At 37.7% G+C, this 23,302-nt stretch overlaps 1 protein-coding gene across 2 annotated transcripts in view; it reads right to left on the bottom strand.

The window, feature by feature from the left end:
• fgf14 (fibroblast growth factor 14) overlaps window positions 1-23,302 on the bottom strand; it is a 114,663-nt gene that overhangs the window by 10,725 nt on the left and 80,636 nt on the right. The window lies entirely within an intron of this gene.

Here is a 23,302-nt window from a genome sequence, read left to right as displayed (position 1 = left end):
TTCTTAAAACAGTATCAGGCTGCTAAATAACAGTTGTATGCTGTAGCTAATAAAACAGTATCATGCTGTAAATTTAACAAACTGTATTTAACAGTATAAAGCTGGCAACCACAGCTGCCAGTAGATTACCATTTTTTTACAGGATAATTTTTTACATTGCACTGCTTCACGGGGCTTATTGCTTTTATAAAACAGTTATTCCATATGCGTAGCAAGGTTTCATAAAATAAAGTAAATAAAATGATGTTAAGGCTAAGTAATGCGGTCAGCCGTTATAAATCGGGGTATTTTATAACGGCTTAGAACTCGGCTCAGCCAATCAGAATCTAGGACCAGAACTGACCGTTTTATAATCAATTACAAAGAACAGAAATGACTGAAGTAAATGTGAACAGAATATATGCAAAGGTTCTATTCAATAAAAATGTGCACAGCATAAAATCTAAGCATTAATTATAAGAAAACTCTTAACTAGTTTGCCAGTAGCTTATTCATAGCTGTTTTGAATTGTCTCTGTTTTTGAATAGTTGTCTCTGCAACTAAACGTGACGACAAACCCCTAATGAGGCGATAAATGAGTCTAAATATGGAATCTACCTCCACCTGTTTTTTATTTGATTGTTTTTTGTCTCTATCCATCAGCCAACCACAAGCGAATTTCGATGCCCTTAAGTGATACTTAAAGCTCAAATTTGCATATAGACAGGAATAAATGACGCATCATTGCATATCTTATTCTGATTGGTCAATTTACAGATCAGCTGAGCATTTAAAATGTCAGGCTCCTGAAATTCATGATCACTTAGACAAGTGAACATGTACGAAAATTCTAAACAAAACTGCATCTTTACACTTGCACTTGCATTTAAGTGACGCAACTAAGAATTTGATTAAAACTGTTAATGAGTCTCCTATGTGGTCAATATTTTAAAATGTTACTTATTGCAATGTTGCATAGCCAACAAACTACACAACTGATACGTGTCATGCTATCTAACTTTGATCTCTGCCTGCACAAACCACGATTCTGTCCGTCTTCTCCCAGATGCTCTTTTCTTGACAGCTCTTCCTTTTCACAGGCTGCTATTAAAACTGCACATACCTTTCTATCTCGTAACCATGGTAACGCTTGAAAGGCTCCTGCCTGGCAATTAAGTTTTTTCCCTTCTTTCCATTTCATTTTGTTGAAGCGATACGTCAGTATTTTTAGTATTAGAATATGCATATACTTGGTGTCTTTTGTTCATGTTTCAAGAGTCACTGTGTGAAACAATGCATCATAGGAATGGCAGTAGGAGCATGTTGAGAAGTTAATTGCCGTTGAGTAATTCAAGGGCTGCGATTTAAAACTTAAATACAACTCTCAGCAGCATATCATAGATCAATAGATCGCAATGTAGAAAGGCATGTACTGTATGTCAAATATTCCAGTGTGATGAAATGACCTAAAAGGTATGAAGAGATATGGAAGATTAAAGGAAATGGTGGGAAAAGAGTCTCTCCACCTCTACATCCCCGTTTTCAATGTATGCCCATAATTGACCTTGGCCGGTGCCAGAAAGGGCAGTTTACAACAGACACAGATAATCAACCCATCCCTCTCTGAAAGCTCACAGGGAGGGAGGAGGGTACCGAATGAGACGGGGTAAAGGAGAGATGGTTGGGCTGGAAATGAGACTACAAAAACATAGGCAGGGGGAGACATAGCACTAGAAAGCAATCCGGAGACAAAAACTTTCAGGGCTGGGCTGCCTCACTTTACCACAGAGAGAAAATAAGGAAACTGTTTAATGTTGGCCGAATCTGGTCTATCCATTAGGAAAAAATTGGGAATGCTTAGGGATACCTCACACCTCTTCTTATCTTCAGTCACATCAAAAGAGAAGCAGATAATACTGTACGGGCTTCACTGAAGCAAACACAAAAGAAAATACTCATAAATATGGATGCTACATAAATATGTATTATATCGGCAGGCTCTTGGCAACGTGACATGGGCTTCATTTAGTTTGACGCGAGGAATCAGAGAATAGGACAAAAGGCTACAGGCATGCGCATGTAACCCGTCTCAGACGCAAACCAAACAAGTGGAGGCATATCAAAGAAACCTGCTTGACCTAATAGAAATTCAAGATGACTTTCAAGCTCTCTATGTGTTACATAATGTTATTAATGTCCTCATAATTCACTGTATTTATTATAGCAGATATGCTGTAATATTTTGCTATAATAAATAATTTGCTATATAATCTGCTACAATATTACATCCTGAACTAATAATATTCAAAAATCTTAATTTGCATGAAAAGTATCGGTCACACTTCAGAATAGGGGGCAATTCCCGCTATTAACAAACCATTAACTAAGACTTTTTCCCCAATAAACTCTTAATTTGTTGCTTATTAATAGTTAGTAAGGTAGTTGTTAGGTTTAGGTATTGGGTAGGATTAGGGATGTAGAGCATGGTCATGCAGAATATGTGCTTTATGAGTACTAATAAACAGCCAATATGCCAATAACAGGCATGCTAATAACAACTAGTTAATAGTGAGAATTGCCCCCTCTACAAATATGCTGTCGGTCATCTAGGACATATGAATAATACGCAATAGATTACTAATTCAAACACACTGTTTTTCTTAGCGCTAACATTAATCCTGATCTGTCGTTCGCCTTTTTGTTGATTATGAAGTGATTTTCTTTCCATGATGAATAGCGATGAGCCCATCGCCTTTTGAAGAGCAGTCTAACCACGAGCACTTAAATCTTTCTGTTCAGTCTTCCTGAAGAGAGTGACCTTTCGGCTGTGCGGTAGATTTTTAGCACTGGCTCATGTGAAAGGCAATGTCCCCAGATTCTGAGTGCACTTTAAGTGTCCCTGCTTCAGCTCTCTTGTGTGTTTGCTCAGAATCCGAATCAAAACAATGCTGTCATAATGCATAGCCAATTCTGTAGGTGTTAAATATGAATTCAGATGAGTACATCACAAATCTAAAACTGACTGGAAGAATATCTTTTTTTGTTTGTATATTAAAATCTCCCCCCAGGCTATAATTCCACTTTAGGATTGATTCATATTAATCATACATTTAAAAAATATATATTTACATAAACATTTTATGGACGGCTAATGGCACTGTTTCCTGAGAGTAACCCAATCTGTAAGCCAGTCTCAGAGCTCCACGCAGTGCTCAATCTTGAGGGATATCCCAACGGACAAACTACCTGTGAACCAGCGCTGGCCAGCTAGAGCTGTTGATCTTTAAATTGAAGCCAGTCTGGTTTTAAAGGAGTAATCCAGCAGTCATTATTGACTAGGCAGGAGATGTGAGTTCTCTCGAACAAACTGACAGGCTACAGGAAGGCAGGACTCGGGGCTGTGGCGGTCACGCGGCGCGCAATTCCCTAGCTGTCAGCCTGACAGAGATGTAGATGGCTCACAGTCCAATGCCTTGAGAGAGAAACATGGATTTTGCCTTTAGGCCTTCAGTTGCATCATGGGATTGATTTGGAAAACGCATCAAATATTTGTGCGGTAAACAACAGGATTTGGCGGCTTGAGGAAATTGGGAGGAGAATTCTGAAATTCTCTTTATTCCCTGTTTGTTCTAAACCTCTAACCCTTAAATCGTGTGAAAAGTGTGCTAGGACTTTTCTGAGCAGTCGGATGATAAACTAGAGAAAAAATTTGGCTTGGACCACTCTGAACAACACCCTAGTGTACCATCTACCATTGAACAAATAACCAAAATCTTAAAAGGACGGTTCACCCAAAAATAAACATTCTGTCAGCATTTATTCACCCTCAAGTTGTTCCAAATCTGTATACATTTCTTTTTTTCTCATGAACACAGAGAAAGATATTTGGAAGAATGCTTGTAAACAAACAGTTCTTGGCCACCATTGACTACCATAGGAAAAATGACAATGGTAGTCAAAAGTGCCTCAGAACTGTTTGCTGTCCTACATTCTTCAAAATATCTTCAGTGTTAAACAGAACAAAGAAATGTATAAAGCAATTTTACAATGGTAGTGAATGGTGGACATTTGGTTACAAATATATTCTTCCAAATATCTTTTTCTGTGTTCATCAGAACAAAAGAAATGTACACCGATTTGGAACAACTTGAAGGTGAGTAAATGAAGACAGAATTTTCATTTTTGGGTGAACTGTTCCTTTAACTACCATATAACAGTGCCCTGGTAACCATCCGATTCTTTAAAATTGTTTCTAAAAAACATTTCCTACCTAAACCTCTAAATGATCTAAAATTCTAGTTTTAGATCATGTTTGACATGTTTTTGTATCCAATATCGGCTTTGGCTTTAGACTGAGATGGATGCATGCAGTGCAAGTACACAAAATGGATTCTATCACCTTTTTTCGTGGGCACTCAGAATGCTACACTTACTCTGGACGTTTCTGACAAGATTGTGGTGTCTGGTGCAGAGGTGGGTAGAGTAGCCAAAATCTTTACTCAAGTAAAAGTACAAGTAACTTGAGAAATTGTTACTCAAGTAAAAGTAAAAGTCACTATTTTAAAAATTACTTGAGTAAAAGTAAAAAAGTACGCAATGAAAAAACTACTGAAGTAGCTAGTTACTTAGTTACTTTGTATCTGATTATATAGGCCTACTACATAAAATTAATATTAACGCCAATATTTTAATATTACATTTTAATCAATATTTTTAATTATCATAAGCAGATATCTTTGCAATATGCTAGAGAGACTAAAGAATAAACATACACAGAAGAGACAAGCATTTCTGTACATTTCATCTATTCCTGATGTCAATGTAGTTTACACAACTTATTTAGAATAATAGACCATGTCAAACTAAAGCATGAACTAAACTCAGAGCATTTCCTAAGATGATCTAGAACATCTGCAGTGCTCTCTTAAATGAAATACACATTTTTGAACAAAGCTCATGTTTTCTCGTGTTGTGTCACGTGTGTGTTGTGAAACGCTCTTACTTGTAAACAAACAGTAAACAGTGAACCACACGCCCATCAACACGTTTTCTTCCTTCTGTTCTTCAAATGTATATTTCTGCAAGCCCACGTCTCTGTGTCTGACAGGTAACGCGCATGTTGCGGTGTCTGACGAACAGGTCGCGCGGGTGCGCGCATATGGCGGGCATTTATCATTGCTGGCAAACAATATGACACATTTGCAGTTTTGATTGTATAGATATAGATTAATATCCACTTCATCCAACGCTCTTTGTGTTCTGCGTGTTCTTAAGTTTCGCGCTACGAGGAGTGAGTAATCCTGCTTCAGATGATTCAGATCGTGCTGCGAACTGAACAAATCATTTCAAGTCATCCTATTCAAATGGTTTTGCCCATTGTTCAATTAATGCTTTCACAAGAATCGACTCAAAAGAATCGATCACTCGGGAATGCCCGTAAAAAGAGACGACAACCTTGAAATAAACAACGCGTTTTAAAAAGCATATTTAAAAGGAAGGAACGAAGGAACGTCACGCAATGTAAGTTATGTAATGAAGTAAAAGTACAGATTTTCTATGAGAAATTTACTCAAGTAAGAGTAAAAGTACACACTTTTAATTTTACTTAAAAAGTAGATATTTTCCAAAATGTTACTCAAGTAAATGTAACGAAGTAAATGTAGCGCGTTACTACCCACCTCTGGTCTGGTGGAAACACAAAATGCATGACATCAAAGGCAGCAGATAAAAAAATATAATTCTATTTCACCACTTCAAAAGCTCTTCAAATTCACACCCTGGCAAAAACATCCACTAGATTTTTTGGAAATGTGTTCAGGGGTTAACTGCTGATGCTACAGTCTCTGAACCCTAGTTGTCCACAGTGCCATTAAAACCCTAGTTGTCCAAAGTGCCATTAAAACCCTAGTTGTCCACAGTGCCATTAAAACCCTAGTTGTCCACAGTGCCATTGTTGGCTGGCTTGCTCACCAGGAGACTGCATTTATTAGATATTATTAGATATTATTTACTAGAATGATCTTGTTTGTTCTATAAACACCATGCACTGTGCAGTGTTTTACATTTTTTGTGTTTTTCTGTTTTTCTCCTGTAAAGCTGCTTTGGAACAATCCACATTGTGAAAAGCGCTATATAAATAAAATTGAATTGAATCATCTCTTTTTGCTTCAATACATCACTGACCACGTGGGCTCAGCCTAAACATATCTTTGCAGCATGTTAGTGGGGATGGTCTGAACTTATTTATGCATAATTGTGTCTCCCTCACAGACAGTATTTTCCTCCAGCAGGGATTTCTGTCTGCCAGCAAGCATAGTGAGTCACCTTCCACCTCACATTCACAGCTTGTGTCAGTGTGGGAGAATGTGTACGTGTGCGAGAGCAAAAGTGTAAATTTTTTATTTCCTCTCCTTCTTAAATATCTCTTTGAACTGCCAGAATATTCATTGAAGTGTTTGCAGTTTCCTGTTATTCCACGATATGCCTGTATGTCAGATATGCATAGTTATACAGTACTAGGATGAAGAAAATCTTGGATGACTTGTGCTGGACAATGCTTACTCGTTGAAAACTTTAAATAGCCTAAAAACCCAGGAAGAATAGATCTCCTACTCTATTTTTCTTGAACACACCTGTGCAAATGTGGAAACAAGTAGCAGATCTTATTTTTTCAAACATGCTTTATTGAACTGTACTGTACAGTATAATGTTTTTGTTCAAACTTTTGTTCTCCCCAGAAAACACAGATGTCTAACTGATATGGCTGATGTCTTTCTTTGTTGTTTCAAATTGGGCTCTTACACACACACAGGGAGGCAGACTTTGTCTTTCACTGGTCCAAAGAGCTGCTCACAGAGAGCAGTCAAGAAGTAGGAATATGAATTGCATCATGGGGCGATTTAAAACCATCCATCACTACGAGCATGGGACTACCGTTCACTGGCAGTGAGAGAAGCCCCATCAGTGTGACGTCTCTGCAGCCCAGAGGAACACTTGAAAATGTAAATGTGCACCAGAGTAAATGGAGACGAGCAAATGCTTTTTAAGATCTCGTGTTTAGTCTCCTATTTTTCAGGTTTTCTCTTAGAGTTTCACAAAATCATCTCACAAACTATGCTCATATCTGCCAAGACTCCAAAGTCTGTAATGAAAAACTCAGGAATGTCAATATGAACCTAATTTAATATGCCAGCAAGTGTCTTGTTTATATTTTTCAAATTTTTATTTTGTATTTTTGCCGCCTATAACATTTTGAAATAAATTTAGAAAATAAATTTGATAGTTAAACATAAATCAAACATTAAACATAATTGTGAACCAAATAAAAATGTCCCTCTTGGATATTACACATATTCAACTGGATATTTTTAAATATTAAAACTTTGCACTTGTATAAACCATAGACTGTATAAAACATGGACGTAGTGTCCGTGACGTCACCCGTAGGTTTCTGAGGAGTTGTTTTGAAGCTTTAAGTGGGCGGAGCCGGCCTTCGCCATCTTAGCAGCGCGTCACTCCTGGATAATCGAAAATGGGCAAAGAGGTGGGACGTGGTTGTAGCTGAGGTGCCTGGTTGCTGAAACCACTTGTCACTCAAGTACCTATTTTGCAGAATTTTAAGGCTTAATATAAGTTAAACGGGTGAGTTATAAAAAAAGTCACCGTCCTCACAGATGTCATGAAGCGTAAAATTAGCTATATAGACCAAAATCATTTTTTGTACCAGGCTGTAAAAACTACAATACTATTTTCTTGCTAGAAATGTAATCAAGAGTTATTGAAAGTAAAAGTTAAACTTACATTTAAACAAAACTATGCTCGAACAGGCGTTTCGGCCACCATTTTATTTTTCCGAGCTTGAGCCTTCTCGACCAATCACGTTCCTCGCACGTTGTTATGGAAACGACAGGTCTCTGTCATTGGTTAGCTGTGAAAAAGGTGCTTGACTTAGGGCGTTTTTTTCTAGAAAAGTTAGAAAAAGAAAAGACACTCTGAGCTGCAGAAAAACACGCTGGCGCTGGAGTTTAAAAATCACTCAGGACTTTTTTGAAAACACGGTTTACTCCATAGAATTACAATGTAAAACTGAAGCTAGCAGCTTCAAAAAAGAAGTCAAGTGTGAACCCGGCCTAAGACATTAACTAGGTGTTATTTTGACCTGCACAGAAATCATGTCTTTATATTCAAGGATATCTTAAAGGGATAATTCTACCCCCCTAAACTCTTTCTGTCATCATTAATTCATCCTCATGTCATTCAGTCTGTATATAACTACTTCTTCTGTGGAACACAGAAGAAGATATTTTGAGAAATGTCTCAGTGGTTTTGTGTCCATAGAAGTCAATGGGGACCAATACTGTTTAGTTACATTGTTCAAAATATCTTCTTTTATGTTCTGCAGAAACAAAAGAAAATCAGGCAGGTTTGGAAAGACCTGAGTGTGAGTAAATAATGAAATAATATTCATTTCCCCTTTAATCTTAAACCATAGCATGCATTGGCCCTATTAACATAATCAAAGGCAACTGTTTTAGTTAATTCAGAAAGCTATGAGAGCAAGATTGTACCCTAAACATTCACACAAATCCACTGGATGTAGTCACTAATCCACCACAAGGCAACACCAGAAGGTTAAATTCTAACAACAAGCTGAACTCTTCTGGTAGCCTGTTAAGGGACTATTTTTCATCCATGGACCATAGATCCTGAACACATCTCACCAAGAACTTAATTTGCTCTAGTCACGACTGGTCAAGCTACACTGACTAGGCTCCATCCGAAGATGTTTCAGGTGCTTAGATTAATGATGTAACCCATTAAATTAAATAGCACACGTATGCTACAGGAGAGGCTGATATCGCACGATACCAACATCATTACATGCTATAAAACGCCCTTTATGAACACGTTGTAATTGAGATCTACAGTCAACACTGCTGGGTGACATATAGGATTTACTTCCACAAGCAAACATTTGTACTTTACTGACACACAATAATGTGTGTGCGCTTGCTTGTGGAGTTTATTACAGCGTTATTATTTTAATAGGACACCCATTAAAATGAGAAACAACCCTCTGTGCATTCTCCTGCCAAACAAGGCCAGATAACACAGCCTCAAAAATCACAATAATGTTGTCAACATGATGTTTGGCATGTAACGCATCTCCATAGCCAGGAATATTTCAATACCAACAACCATAATGCAAATTGATCCAGCATCTGGTAATAAACAGAATATACAACAGAGAAGTATTTTAAAAGGTTTGCTTTGCGAACCAAACTTGCAGTCTTCCATCCCACACTCATCCAACAGTTTGGCAGATCCCGTGAAGCCCATTTGATCATATATAAGACAGTCAGTGCTGTCCAAATGTGCCGTGTGATAGAAGAGAGAAGTGATTGTGTTTGGGGTCTATCTGTGTTTATTGAGAAGAGAGAACACCCCCCCTCCCCCCGTCGTGCGCACACAAACCCTCCGAAGCTCAGAAGAGTGTGAGGCTGCCAGAGCTGTCAGAGCAGACGTGGTTGTGGGCAGGCAAGTGGGTGTTCGTGAGTGTTTATAAAACAAGACTGTGGAGGGATCCCAAAATGGTCAAAAATATCTCCCCGTCTGGCAGCGGGGATGAAGAGCGCTGTTAAAGGTAGCGTGTGGGTTGAGCGTGTGTACCATGCCGAGCGTTACCGAACGAAACCATCTGGGCCTCAGAGATATCTTCTGAGAAACAACTGGAGACGCCTTATCTCATTTTACATCTCGTGGCAGGTACATGGAGAAATGCCACAGCTTGTGTCGAGAGCTTAAAGAAAGACCTGTCAAATGTTCCAATCTTCAGGTGTAGCTGTGACATATAGACCATATAAGGCTAAATATCTTTGATTTTCAAGAAGAAAATTTGTCTTTGCATTAATACGCTGATTTTAAAAAGATCATTTGCTAAATTAACAAAATGTTAAAGGGAACTCAGGGTATAGAGAGATGTATGGCTTAATACGTTGTAATAGCCTTACACTACTTGCATTTGTCGTTAGTAACACATGAAATATTTTAAATAAATAAAAAACCTAAATGTAATACTCCTAAATGTAATACTCATTTTAACCTAAGGAGGCCGCCATGTTCTTTTTCGATGACGTAAAATGGTTGCACGCACAGGAAGCCAAACTTAACACAGTTTGCTAAAGTTTCTGCCATAAATGAGTTTCCTGTTCCCACCACTCGACGAGAACTAAAAAGATTCCTTGGTATGGCATGTTATTACAGGCGTTTTTGCAAAAACTTCTCCACAGTTGCTAAACTCTTGACTGATTTAGTCCTATTAAGAATTTTGTCTGGTCAGTTGACTCACAAAATGCTTTTGATGCTATTAAAACTTTATGTAGTTCTCCTGTGTTGTCCGCTCCTCATTTTACTGTCTCTTTCAAACTTGAAGTACATGCAAGTAATGTGGGTGCTGGTGCAGTACTGTTACAAGAGGATATTGAAGGTACAGTTCTTCAGTAAATATAAGGTACTGTAGGATAAAAACATATATATAAATAATGCCAAAATAATAAAGAAAGAAAATAAAGACGCTATTTGGTGTATTTTTATACATTTTAATATTGCTGGTCAGAAACAATACAAACATACATATTAATTAATTAACCAAAATCATTGTGAATTTAATAGATACATGATGTTTTAGCCATTATAAAATGCATTTTATCCCGATTTTTACTTTTTGATGTTGATTTATCAACATTTACTGAAGGCATTCTTCTTTTATGGCTGGCTGGCTTGTGTCAATTGGACATACCGTCACCTACTGTCCCTGTGTATTTATATATCTGATCTTATGATTGACATCTCATATTTTACTTTTATATATGGAAAATATGTGTGCTTCGCTGTAGCGTTAAGAGAACGGGTTTAAGTTGCAACCATTTGATGTCAAGGATTTTGACGCACAAAAAAGATTGACGCATTTTTTCCTACGTCTAATGGTTGCAACTTAAACTTGCTTAAACTTGCATTTCTATACCCAAGGTTCCTTTTAAAGCTTGAAGTGTGTTTAAAGGGATAGTTCACCCAAAATGAGAATTATTCATATGATCACCCTCTAACCATTTCAAATCTGTATGATTTTCTTTCTTCTGCAAAACAGAGTTTTGAAGAGAGTTGGTAACCGAACAAAGGCAGTTCCTATTTACTTGCATTGGTTTTGTGTCCATACAATAGAAGTGAAGGGGTACAGCCATTGTTCGGTTACCAACATTCTTCAAAATATACAAGCAAAATACATAAAATAGCAGATAGGAACATCTGGGTGAAATAAATGATCACATTTTAGTGCTTCTGATGGAAAGGAAGGAATGTTTGAAATTAGCTAAAAATGATCGTTGTCCGTGCTGTGCGGATGAAAACGTGACCTTGTCTTCATATGCCAGTACCTCACTGCCCTGCCATTTCACCCTCTGTGCACCTCACCATGTTACAACAGCAGCTGTTGTTTACACTTGTTGTTTTTTCATGCGTTTGTTATTGACGACCCACCCCTGTCAAAGTCTTCATGGAAGCATTAGTCACAAATTATGGCCTGAATACTGAAATTCATTTTCGGGTTCAACACAAGTTAAGCACTCTAGGATATGTGGCATGCTGTGGTTTACCCAAAATAATAATTTAGACCCTTTCTTTAAAAAATAAGCAAAACTCAAACCAATGTGCCCAAACGATCTTTATACGTGGTAACAGAATTGCGTGATAACATTGCTATTACTGTCATCATTGACCTGAATTTACAACACAAACAAATAGTAAATGAACCAGTAGATGCTGAATTTATTGTTGTGGCTTTCTGGTATAGTTTGAAGGTGGAAGATGATTCAAAACCTTTTCGGTACAAGCTTTCCCTATTGATTTCTGTATAACGCTTTATAAAATGTTGCTTTCATTTGCAGAGGAAATAAAAGACGCGGTGGCAGAGCTCTAGGGTCTGTGTAAGCATAGCGTTTGCTGCAAGGGATGAAAGACTGCCTAGCATGACGACAGACTTATAGAACAAATCTGTGGGAAGCTATCCGTACTGGTGTGGCCCGGGGGACTGGTATGGAAACAGCCATCGAGCTTGCAGTGGTGCTCATTATACTTTCACGCACAGCCTGTAAGCAGCGCGTAAAATCAAATAGCTGTTGGTTCTGCAGGCGAGTTTAAGCGTAGAAAAAGGGAGCAGTGAGAGACATGTATACTGTAAGACAGGAAATACTGTAAAAAGGTCTGCAGTAGATAAAATAATCAAACACACTTTCCTCTCTCACTCAGGTAGCTTTTATAAATCTGATTCATTTGAGCAAATTAGTTTGTTGGTTCAGGGTAAAAAAAGATTCTCATTTGAGTCATCACTCAATGGAGTTCCCAGAGCTCCCTGCACCATATTTCACATCTTCTTTCCTTGTAACAAATTAAATATTTAGTAAGCGGTATTCCCCATCTTATTTTATTGCTCAGAATCATTATTGTTCTTTAGAACAATAATCTGACTTAGATGTTTTGCCTAGAAGATGATGATGAAACAGACAGAAAAATTACTTTACTTCATTACTTTACTATGACATGCATAAATTATAAGAAAAAACAGCTATATCGAATTAAGACCAAAATATTATGCAAGACTTGCACCTGGAACACATTAGTTACCATCCAGAACAAGTCAGAATCTAAAACGTAACGTGATAACCACGCAAAAGGCACCTTTGCACCCGTTGTTACGGCACTCCAGCATTATGACAAGTTTTGCATGGGCACTAAAAAACAACACTTTTTTTGTCAGTATGTTTTTTTTTTAGATGTGTTCAATATAAGTGTATGTGTTAAAGGGATAGATTTTGTCATCATTTACTCACCCTCTTGTCATTTCAAACAAATATGACTTTCTTTTTTCTGCAAAACTCAAAGGATATTTTGAAATTCTGGCAGTACCCATTCACTTCCATTGTACGGACACAGCACCAATGCATGTCAATGGGTTCCTCCGTGGTTTGGTTACCAACATTCTTCAAAATATCTTCTTTTGTGTTCTGCAGAAGAAACTCATACGTGTTTCAAATGACAAGAGGGTGAGTAAATCATGGCAGAATTTTACATTTGGGGAGAACTATCCCTTTAAAGATAAACACACAAAGATACTCTGTTACACTATCAAAAATAAGGTTGGCCAAAAATTATACTGTACCCCTAAATAGCTTCAATGAAGTTAGCTACTTTTTTGTTAGTGGTTTGTCGCTAAGTATTTTTTCAAAAGGGTAGCTTGAGGCTGATTCTATTTTAAATGATGAGTATCTAGAAGCTTGGCAAGCTCTAGTTTCGAACTGATCTTCAGTGTTAATCACTGAGTGTGTTTCTCTGTAGGGTTGCCAGCTTAATGGCTCTAACATTGCTATCTACCACGCCACAAAGCAAACTCAAGAGTTTGGGATGCTTTTATGAAACAAGTGCGGCTGTAAACTGAGGGTTGACAAGGCTGGGATTCATTCCACAGTGCACACCACCCACGATCACCATCAAATCTTCTCTCAAAATAAATAAGATGTTAAGCTAATTACAGGTCTTCCAAGACCACTCTGACAGTTGCTAAGACTATACGCAAATCAGTATTATCAGAATGTTCTAATAAGACGCAACTAATTACATCTTTTCACTTTGGGCCCTGGTCAGTACTGCCATTGCAGAACATCTTTTACTTTCATGCGGGAATCCAATAAAAAGACAAATAAACATATTTCACTGCTCAAATAAATGTATTTATACTCTATGTGAATGTGTTTTGTGGATTTTGATACACTTACATACTAGTGTAATGTATATGAGGTATGTAGGAACAATGGGCATTGTATGAAGTATGTCTTACGGGATTGCCCCTGTGAAAACAATGCATCATGTGTGATGAAGATTTATGGAAGACTTGGTGACATTAGGATCTTTTTAAAACCTAATTAACGTGCATGCGGATGCAGAAATGACTTATTGCTTTAGGCTGTATTACAGTATGCATACAAATGTCGTGCATACGGCTCAATCCTATTATCTACTGTCGTCATTGCATATGGAAGTTGTGAGCAAACCAAAAGCAAGACTTAGTTTCTTTTTGTCACATGATAATGATAAACTTACAGGGCACTGAACAGTTAATAGCCTCAAGTGTTTGCATATTGATAGCACTTAAGTCGATGAGTGCAGGATAAATTGGAATCTGCTGGAATCAAATGAAAGTGCCTTATGGAAATGAGGCCACGAGTATCTAAACTGTAAACTGTAAGGGATAATGGTATCAATACTCTATTGAGATCAATGTAATTCCTCTAATGAATCACGCTGAATGCACATATTTGTGCTCCACAGTCTGATCATGTGTTCTACAACTACTACAGGCTCATCAATGCTCCCCACAGGGAAGAAATTCAGAGCATTCTGATTTTGTGTGTACACGGAGAAGATACATGAGAATGCTTGAAAAGCAGTTATTTTATTGATACACGCATTGGATTGTGAAAAGTTCTCTGAATTACTTTGGAAATTGAATTTGAATCCAACTTGAAGCTCTGCAACTAACAAGCATTGCATTTTTGACCAAGTCTTAGGAAGTGTCCATATATTGGCGTGAGCAAGTGGGTTGCCAGGTTAGCAATGGGTTATATTTATGCGTGACTTCTGCGTTTCACGGTCAGAACCCTAGGCAGTTTCCGGTTGAGGAGACTTAAAGCAGAGAGAAATGGAAAAATTATTATTAAAAACTATTTTCTAAATTTTCCATTTCTCTCTGCTTTGGGTGCTATTGCAAATGTTTTTGCTAGTTTCCGCCCGACGCAGTTCTCATTTTCCCATCCTGCGATGCGTTGTTTAAATAGCAAATGTATTTGCGCTCATTTGTGCGCCCATTGGCGTGTTGGTCTAAAAAAGAGGTGTGCTCAGGCACATTGTTGGCGCATTGCTATTTTGATGAACTGAAAATACACTGCGTCATAGACCAACTCAAACCTGGTCTAAAGTCTAAAATCAATGGCGCAATATTTTTTTTGTATAAAAAAAGAGTGCATTAGTAGAAAATGCGCCTCTGGGCGGGTCCACATACAACGCGCTTTCACTTTACTTATTACGCAGAGGGAAGCGCAGCAGCACACAAACATGCAAAATATAAAAAATAAATGGATTACATTGTGAAAGATTATTATTGTGTACATAAAGATAAAAATCCGGCTTGTCATGTAGATGATGAGAAGCATCCAGTCTTTGCTCTTGCAAATTCCGCCAAGTAAGTAGCGAATCCGCCACAGCGTGAGCGCAACTGGCTCTTAAAAGGGAATGAGAGATGAGACTCTGATTGGTTTACTGCACGTTACGCCCAAAAAACACCCATTACTCATTAAGAGAATCGGGACAAAACGTTTAGACCAATCATTTTCCCGTCATTAAATTAGCAAAAGTGGATTCGGACACGCCCTGAGTGCACCTGCGCCGTGCGCTTTAAACCATGCGCTTAGATTGTGAAAATAGGGCCCTTTAAGTCTCCCCAACCGGAAGCTGCCTAGGGTTCTGAACGTGAAACGCGGAAGTCACGCATGCATAGAGCCCATAGCTTCCTCTCCAGACCAAATATTTCCTGTGTAACACAGTTCTGTACTGTTACCTTATTCCATTACTGTCATTTTGACCATTCATATTTATTAGGCAGTCAAAGTATTGATCACAAAACTATTCATTATTCTAAATATACGAAATGCTGTACCAGTGACTGACTGCAGAAGACAGAATTAGGTTTGATTCTGAACAATTACAACAAAATGAAAACTGCACAATGCAGACATTTCATTGAATAATTCTACAGTACACAATGATCTATGTCCACCCAAAGTACTTCAATGCATAAATGTATAATTACTGGATGCACAATGTCTTAAAGGAACAGTTCATTTACTCTCCCTCGAGTTGTTACAAATCTGTGTAAATTTCTTTGTTATGATGAACACAGAGAAAGATATTTGGAAGAATGCTTGGCCACCAGAATTGTTTGCTTTCCTACATTATTCAAAATATCTTCTTTTGTGTTCAACAGAACAAAGAATTTTACGAAGCAATTTTTCCTACTATGGTAGTCAATAGTGGCCAAGAACTGTTTAGTTAAAAGTATTCTTCCACATATCTTTGTCTGTGTTCATCAGAACAAGATATTCATACAGATTTGGAACAACTTGAGCGTCAGTAAATTAAGACAGAATTTTCATTTTTGGGTGAACTGTTCCTTTAAGTGAACCCCTCCGACAAATCCAAAGCCTCCCCTTCTGTGCCATCAAGAAAATTCTCCACCTCTCACACTGTTTCCTTTTCTCTAATCAATACTCTGTTCTTTCCACTCTGTTGCATTCAGATTATCTGTCAGATGCACATGACGCATGGCTCCAAACGCAGGCCCTGCGACATCCTTTTTATGAAGACATAGGCAGATTTTACAAAGTGACCTGACACAACTCCAGCCCTCCCTTTCAGCTGAGGATCAATGTAGGGTTTACCGCTCTCCATCATGGCTGAACGTCCCACTCCACAGGGGAAAACCGGTGAGGAAATCAATATTCTTGCTCTTTTTTTGGTGGACAGATTCAAAGCTTATGGATAAAACAGAGCGAGTAAACAAACTTACTGCATCCCACATTCATATCGATAAATGCAAGGCTACTAGTTGTACCCACCAGTGACCAAGTGATGTTTGTCATCTGTCACCGGTTTCTCAGTCTTGTAGGTCTTCCAGCAGTGTAAGGTTTGCTTCACACTCATAAATTCTCTTGAGAATGTATAACTTATCGAGAGACTGCCTGCATGCTTTACTAAGCCGTAATTCTAAACAGTTGAACAGGTAGATACACAAGAACGGACGTTTGGGAAATGCATACAGTAGGACAAAGAGGATAATCTATTTGAGCATTTATGACAAATTCCTCTGAGAAATGTCAGGCCTGCTCTGGAAAACTAAGGAAGCATATAAACACAAAGCTATAAATAATGCACATGCACACAACTGTATGTTTCAGTACATTAAGCCAATTTGTGTTCACAGCTTCTGTTATAAAACTCATAAAGTGCACGATTGAAACCAGATAACAATTATTCGTCTAAATTCAAAACGTGGCCAAACTTGCCTGAATATATGTTCAGACGACTAAACTGGCGCTGCTATAATGCCACTGTTTGGAGCGTGCAAAGGAATCCATTTAGATGTTGCGTGACAGTGAAATTGCTTTTGACTCCATTAGTCACCTGACCTTGCTTTCCCTATGTATTTCTAAATAAGACCTCTTTTCCGCTGCACAAGCTGGCAGAGGGAGGCTTTATCAGTGTGCCAAGCTCCATCTCACTGGTAGGGCTCCATTAACTGTGCGATTGGGCTTTCACAAGACACCTTTTTCCCAACATTCTATCCAGCTTTAAATGATTGCTTCATTCCTGGGTGAGCTAGTCTGCTCTTTGCTATATACTCTATACACTACTGCCAGTAATATAAGTGAAGAAATACTTACAGCACATCTTGTCCTGCTGTGACCCTTGGGTTACAAAAGGGTCTGTGTTACTGAGAGGTATTCAGAATGGCATTGTCTGTACAGATATACATGGATACATTGACAAAATGTTAAATGCACTCGTATTTGAGAGTCAGTGTATATCTCTCCCCAACCGGAAGCTGCCTAGGGTTCTGAACGTGAAACAATTCAGTCACTATGGACAAAATTGTCTGCTAAATGAATAAATGTCATGTAAATGAAAATTATAGCTATGACTATATCTACTGTATAATAGAAAGATGCAAAAATGTAATTATGGCATTATTTACCTTAGCAGAATGTGGCCTATGTAGCTTGTCCTAGTATTTAGCCAGCTTAGATTTGACCTTATTGTTCACTAATGCATGCAGACTTTCACCAGTCCCTGATTTCTCCCTGCATTTTTCGCTATAGTTAGATAGCACATGTTGGTCAACCTTACTGTATATTCCTCATGTAACCAGAGATTGTTGTGATTTTGGTTACATGTTTAAAACAAAAATAAAGTAACAAACAAAAAGTACAGTATCTGGGTGTCCTTATTAAACTCATCATAGCCAAACAACCATTTCTCCATAACAGGTTTAAATATCGCAGTAATTCATGTGAGGACAAATGTTGTGTCCACATGCTGTCTTTCTGACCATATAATGTAGAAATAAGCGCAGTATAATGGTTTTAAAGATGGGTTCGTGGTGAAGGTATTTTATTTGTTTTGGCTAGGCTGCTAATCCTACAATCGTCTTCCTGTGTCCGTCAGTGGCAGGGCAGGGATGGGCGGCTGCTTATCTCTGACAGGTTATGTGAAACCTCAGATTAGATATGAGACCAGTGCTCAAAAATATGCTCTGAAAAGACCATTTCTTATCTTAACCAACATATTTGTGTACCCTAGAAGGAATCCTGACAACCAGCAAACTCAAAGTAGGAGATGAGGAAAGATATGCATGGTTTTATAACCACCGGTCATGCCACTGACACTGAACAAGATTTCTGTAGTGAAACAGTATACATATTGTTAATATGTCAGTAGACGAAAATGTGCTTCAAATGTGCAAAAATAAAGTTTTTGAAGCAATCCAAAATAGGATTATNACTAAGCCGTAATTCTAAACAGTTGAACAGGTAGATACACAAGAACGGACGTTTGGGAAATGCATACAGTAGGACAAAGAGGATAATCTATTTGAGCATTTATGACAAATTCCTCTGAGAAATGTCAGGCCTGCTCTGGAAAACTAAGGAAGCATATAAACACAAAGCTATAAATAATGCACATGCACACAACTGTATGTTTCAGTACATTAAGCCAATTTGTGTTCACAGCTTCTGTTATAAAACTCATAAAGTGCACGATTGAAACCAGATAACAATTATTCGTCTAAATTCAAAACGTGGCCAAACTTGCCTGAATATATGTTCAGACGACTAAACTGGCGCTGCTATAATGCCACTGTTTGGAGCGTGCAAAGGAATCCATTTAGATGTTGCGTGACAGTGAAATTGCTTTTGACTCCATTAGTCACCTGACCTTGCTTTCCCTATGTATTTCTAAATAAGACCTCTTTTCCGCTGCACAAGCTGGCAGAGGGAGGCTTTATCAGTGTGCCAAGCTCCATCTCACTGGTAGGGCTCCATTAACTGTGCGATTGGGCTTTCACAAGACACCTTTTTCCCAACATTCTATCCAGCTTTAAATGATTGCTTCATTCCTGGGTGAGCTAGTCTGCTCTTTGCTATATACTCTATACACTACTGCCAGTAATATAAGTGAAGAAATACTTACAGCACATCTTGTCCTGCTGTGACCCTTGGGTTACAAAAGGGTCTGTGTTACTGAGAGGTATTCAGAATGGCATTGTCTGTACAGATATACATGGATACATTGACAAAATGTTAAATGCACTCGTATTTGAGAGTCAGTGTATATCTCTCCCCAACCGGAAGCTGCCTAGGGTTCTGAACGTGAAACAATTCAGTCACTATGGACAAAATTGTCTGCTAAATGAATAAATGTCATGTAAATGAAAATTATAGCTATGACTATATCTACTGTATAATAGAAAGATGCAAAAATGTAATTATGGCATTATTTACCTTAGCAGAATGTGGCCTATGTAGCTTGTCCTAGTATTTAGCCAGCTTAGATTTGACCTTATTGTTCACTAATGCATGCAGACTTTCACCAGTCCCTGATTTCTCCCTGCATTTTTCGCTATAGTTAGATAGCACATGTTGGTCAACCTTACTGTATATTCCTCATGTAACCAGAGATTGTTGTGATTTTGGTTACATGTTTAAAACAAAAATAAAGTAACAAACAAAAAGTACAGTATCTGGGTGTCCTTATTAAACTCATCATAGCCAAACAACCATTTCTCCATAACAGGTTTAAATATCGCAGTAATTCATGTGAGGACAAATGTTGTGTCCACATGCTGTCTTTCTGACCATATAATGTAGAAATAAGCGCATATAATGGTTTTAAAGATGGGTTCGTGGTGAAGGTATTTTATTTGTTTTGGCTAGGCTGCTAATCCTACAATCGTCTTCCTGTGTCCGTCAGTGGCAGGGCAGGGATGGGCGGCTGCTTATCTCTGACAGGTTATGTGAAACCTCAGATTAGATATGAGACCAGTGCTCAAAAATATGCTCTGAAAAGACTATTTCTTATCTTAACCAACATATTTGTGTACCCTAGAAGGAATCCTGACAACCAGCAAACTCAAAGTAGGAGATGAGGAAAGATATGCATGGTTTTATAACCACCGGTCATGCCACTGACACTGAACAAGATTTCTGTAGTGAAACAGTATACATATTGTTAATATGTCAGTAGACGAAAATGTGCTTCAAATGTGCAAAAATAAAGTTTTTGAAGCAATCCAAAATAGGATTAATAAATTGTTGAAATGTAATTTGGCTGCATCATTCAGCAAATGTTTAATAATAAAATCAGCTCTACAAAGTGAGTTGACAACTATGCGCAACTACTTGTAGCAATACAAACTAAACTATCTGACTCATAAAAGGCATCATTACTAAGTCTAGCAGGTGATAAAGCTACAGTACCGTCTCACTGAGGAGAATAAAAACACCATTAAAGAGAGCCAACATGTCACAAAAAGCAAAAAATCGCCTAGCTGAAGATGGTAATATTAAACAGTTACTAAAATAAACTGTGTGAATTTCTCATTCTCTTAAATGGGCATTACAAGCATGTTTGCTTTTCAAAAAACATGCTCCGTTTTGTATTTACAATATATAACTGCATGACTGTCACACCTGCCGTCACCCAGAAACGAAGCTTGAATATTATTCCAGCGGATGAATCAGCCTATGAGCATCAGCAGTCGAGATGAGAGCAGAGCCTTTTGAACAAAAGAGGCGGATTGAAAAATGGAAGTTTATTGAAGTCTTTCTTTTCTCCCAGGCATGAGTCCATTGTGCCGAGACTTCCAAAAATTTCGATACTATCGGGTCACTTGTACTCTAGCGCTGTATAAAAAAAGGCTCGTCAGACAAAAGACGGAGATGAAGTGCAAGAGCTTCTTAATGGAATTCTGCTCTATTCAACAGGACTATCGCATTCTTTGAGTCTGACTCAATGGCAAAATGGCTAACAACTAATCAAAGTGGGCCGTCACTAAGCCTTCATTCGTGTTGACTGATGAAGGCAAATGAGTGATGATTGATCGTACATAATAAATGTCATTAATTTGTCAGATGATAAAATGTCACAGAAACTGACACAAAATTTGCTTCAGGTCATTTTAGCCACCTGAAGTTGTCCTGCATCCATAAATCGTGGTTAACCTTTTAAAATATTATTAAATCTCATGGTGGTCTTTTTTGCATAGTGGTATAGGGTACAAATCATAAAAATGTTTTTGCAAAAATGAGGAAATTTACAATAATTACAAATTCCATTTGATAACAGTGTGTACAATGAGCTAACATAACAGAAAAATATATATTTGTAGCAACTAAAATTGACAATGATTAGCAAATGTTGCAAAAATATATTGTACATTTGTTCGTGTTAGCTAATGCATTAACCAATGGACCCTTATTGTAAAACATTATCTAAAATGCAAAAAAATCTGAATGAATGAAAATAATGAAATAAAAGTGGTCTTTATGACTGACATTTTCAGATGAACAAGCTCCCCCTTAACATTTAAAATTCCACTTATTCTCACATCAATATAAAAGCTATTAACTAAGTGACGTTTTAAAGTAACAGGACCGGCTAAAAAAAAATGTTAAACTCATATTTGCTGTAGTGCTAGCATTAAATGTCATTTTAAATAAAAATCAGAGGGCATCTGTGGGATAAGTGCACTTATTTCTCCCTCTAACGAGAAATGGCCCCTAATGGTCGAAGGATCGGATAATAACTGCACATTCTCAGAGAAGCGAGGAAAAATGACAAATGAATGTACAAACCTCAGAGAGCAGACAGAGAAAAAAGAGGGCAGATTTCTCTGCCATTACCTGAGTCATTCACACAGGAAGAGACAGAGGAGAAAAGAAGCCGTGATGGAAAGCTGTTAGAGTGTGTGGGCGCATCCGTAGTTGATTAGTAAGACCATTAGACCTGAGAAAGACTGTCATTGTGCAAGGCTCCCCAGTGAAATATGCTGGGTCAGCTGTGGCTGAACATTACAGCTTTCAGCTTGTTAACAAGGTAAAAGTGCTGCTGTCTATCAACACGCCTTGACAATATAAGCTCCATTCAAAAACCAAAAACACCTGTGAAATGTGTATATGTGTTGTATATATTCTCTTTGTAGGGCGTTATCTACGATAGCCTACTTATTGTGACACACTTCTGTTTAGTGTTATGTTTAAATGTCTGACATAATTATGTTTGATTAGTTTACTACAGTACTACTGTGTGTCAAAATATCAAAGATATCCAGCACCAGAGAGGAAGAGTATATTAGGCTAAGACATTCTATAAACAATGCAATTCTGTAAGACATGCTCCATTTTATATCATAGTTCCATAATGAATTGTACAAATATATGCTTGCTGAGCTATCCCTAGCTACACTAATAGCACAACTTCTTATGAATGCGATATCAATTTAAACTCAATGAAATAAAGGATCATGAGATGTTGGTCACAATGTCGGTCACAATGACTCATCTTTTACCTGCAGTAAGAGAACCTCTTCGGATAGATCTAAGCTTAAGCAATATAAAGTGAGAATTAGCTTTGAGCCTTGACTGATGTGAGAGTCATCTGAGACAGGACTACTGACTGATATAAAATAGTGAAAGTGGGAGGATTGCAGATGTTGTGCGTCTTTAAGATCAAGTCATGACGCCTCTATGTTATCTATGGTACATTTCAGCCAAAACCTGTTCCACAATCTAGTGAACTGCCTACCTAGACATAATTTTACAACTTCAAAGTGTTCTGACTAAATTCCAAACCAGCATCACCTTCACAGTAAAGGCAATCCCAAAATGCAATGCAATAAGCTCTGTAAAACCTTTCATTTAAAATGGTTGATGAGTTCATAGAAGAGTATTACAAATATTTAGATTTCATTCATAATGAAATAACAAAAAAGTATAAATAAAAAATACATGCTAATCAAAATGAGCTATTTTACTCAATCTATGCGTGTATGTATTTCCATGCCTATTATAGTACAGCATCTTTAGCTGTGCGGGTAAAAGACAGGTTAAAAAGACCTTTTAAGAGTATTACTGGTCACCATTATTGTCATCAGTCATCAGAA

This window comes from Triplophysa rosa, linkage group LG6, assembly GCF_024868665.1.
Source record: "Triplophysa rosa linkage group LG6, Trosa_1v2, whole genome shotgun sequence".
Taxonomy (NCBI): domain Eukaryota; kingdom Metazoa; phylum Chordata; class Actinopteri; order Cypriniformes; family Nemacheilidae; genus Triplophysa; species Triplophysa rosa.
Note: the sequence above shows the minus strand (reverse complement) of the source record. Positions and strands in the feature narration are given on the sequence as shown.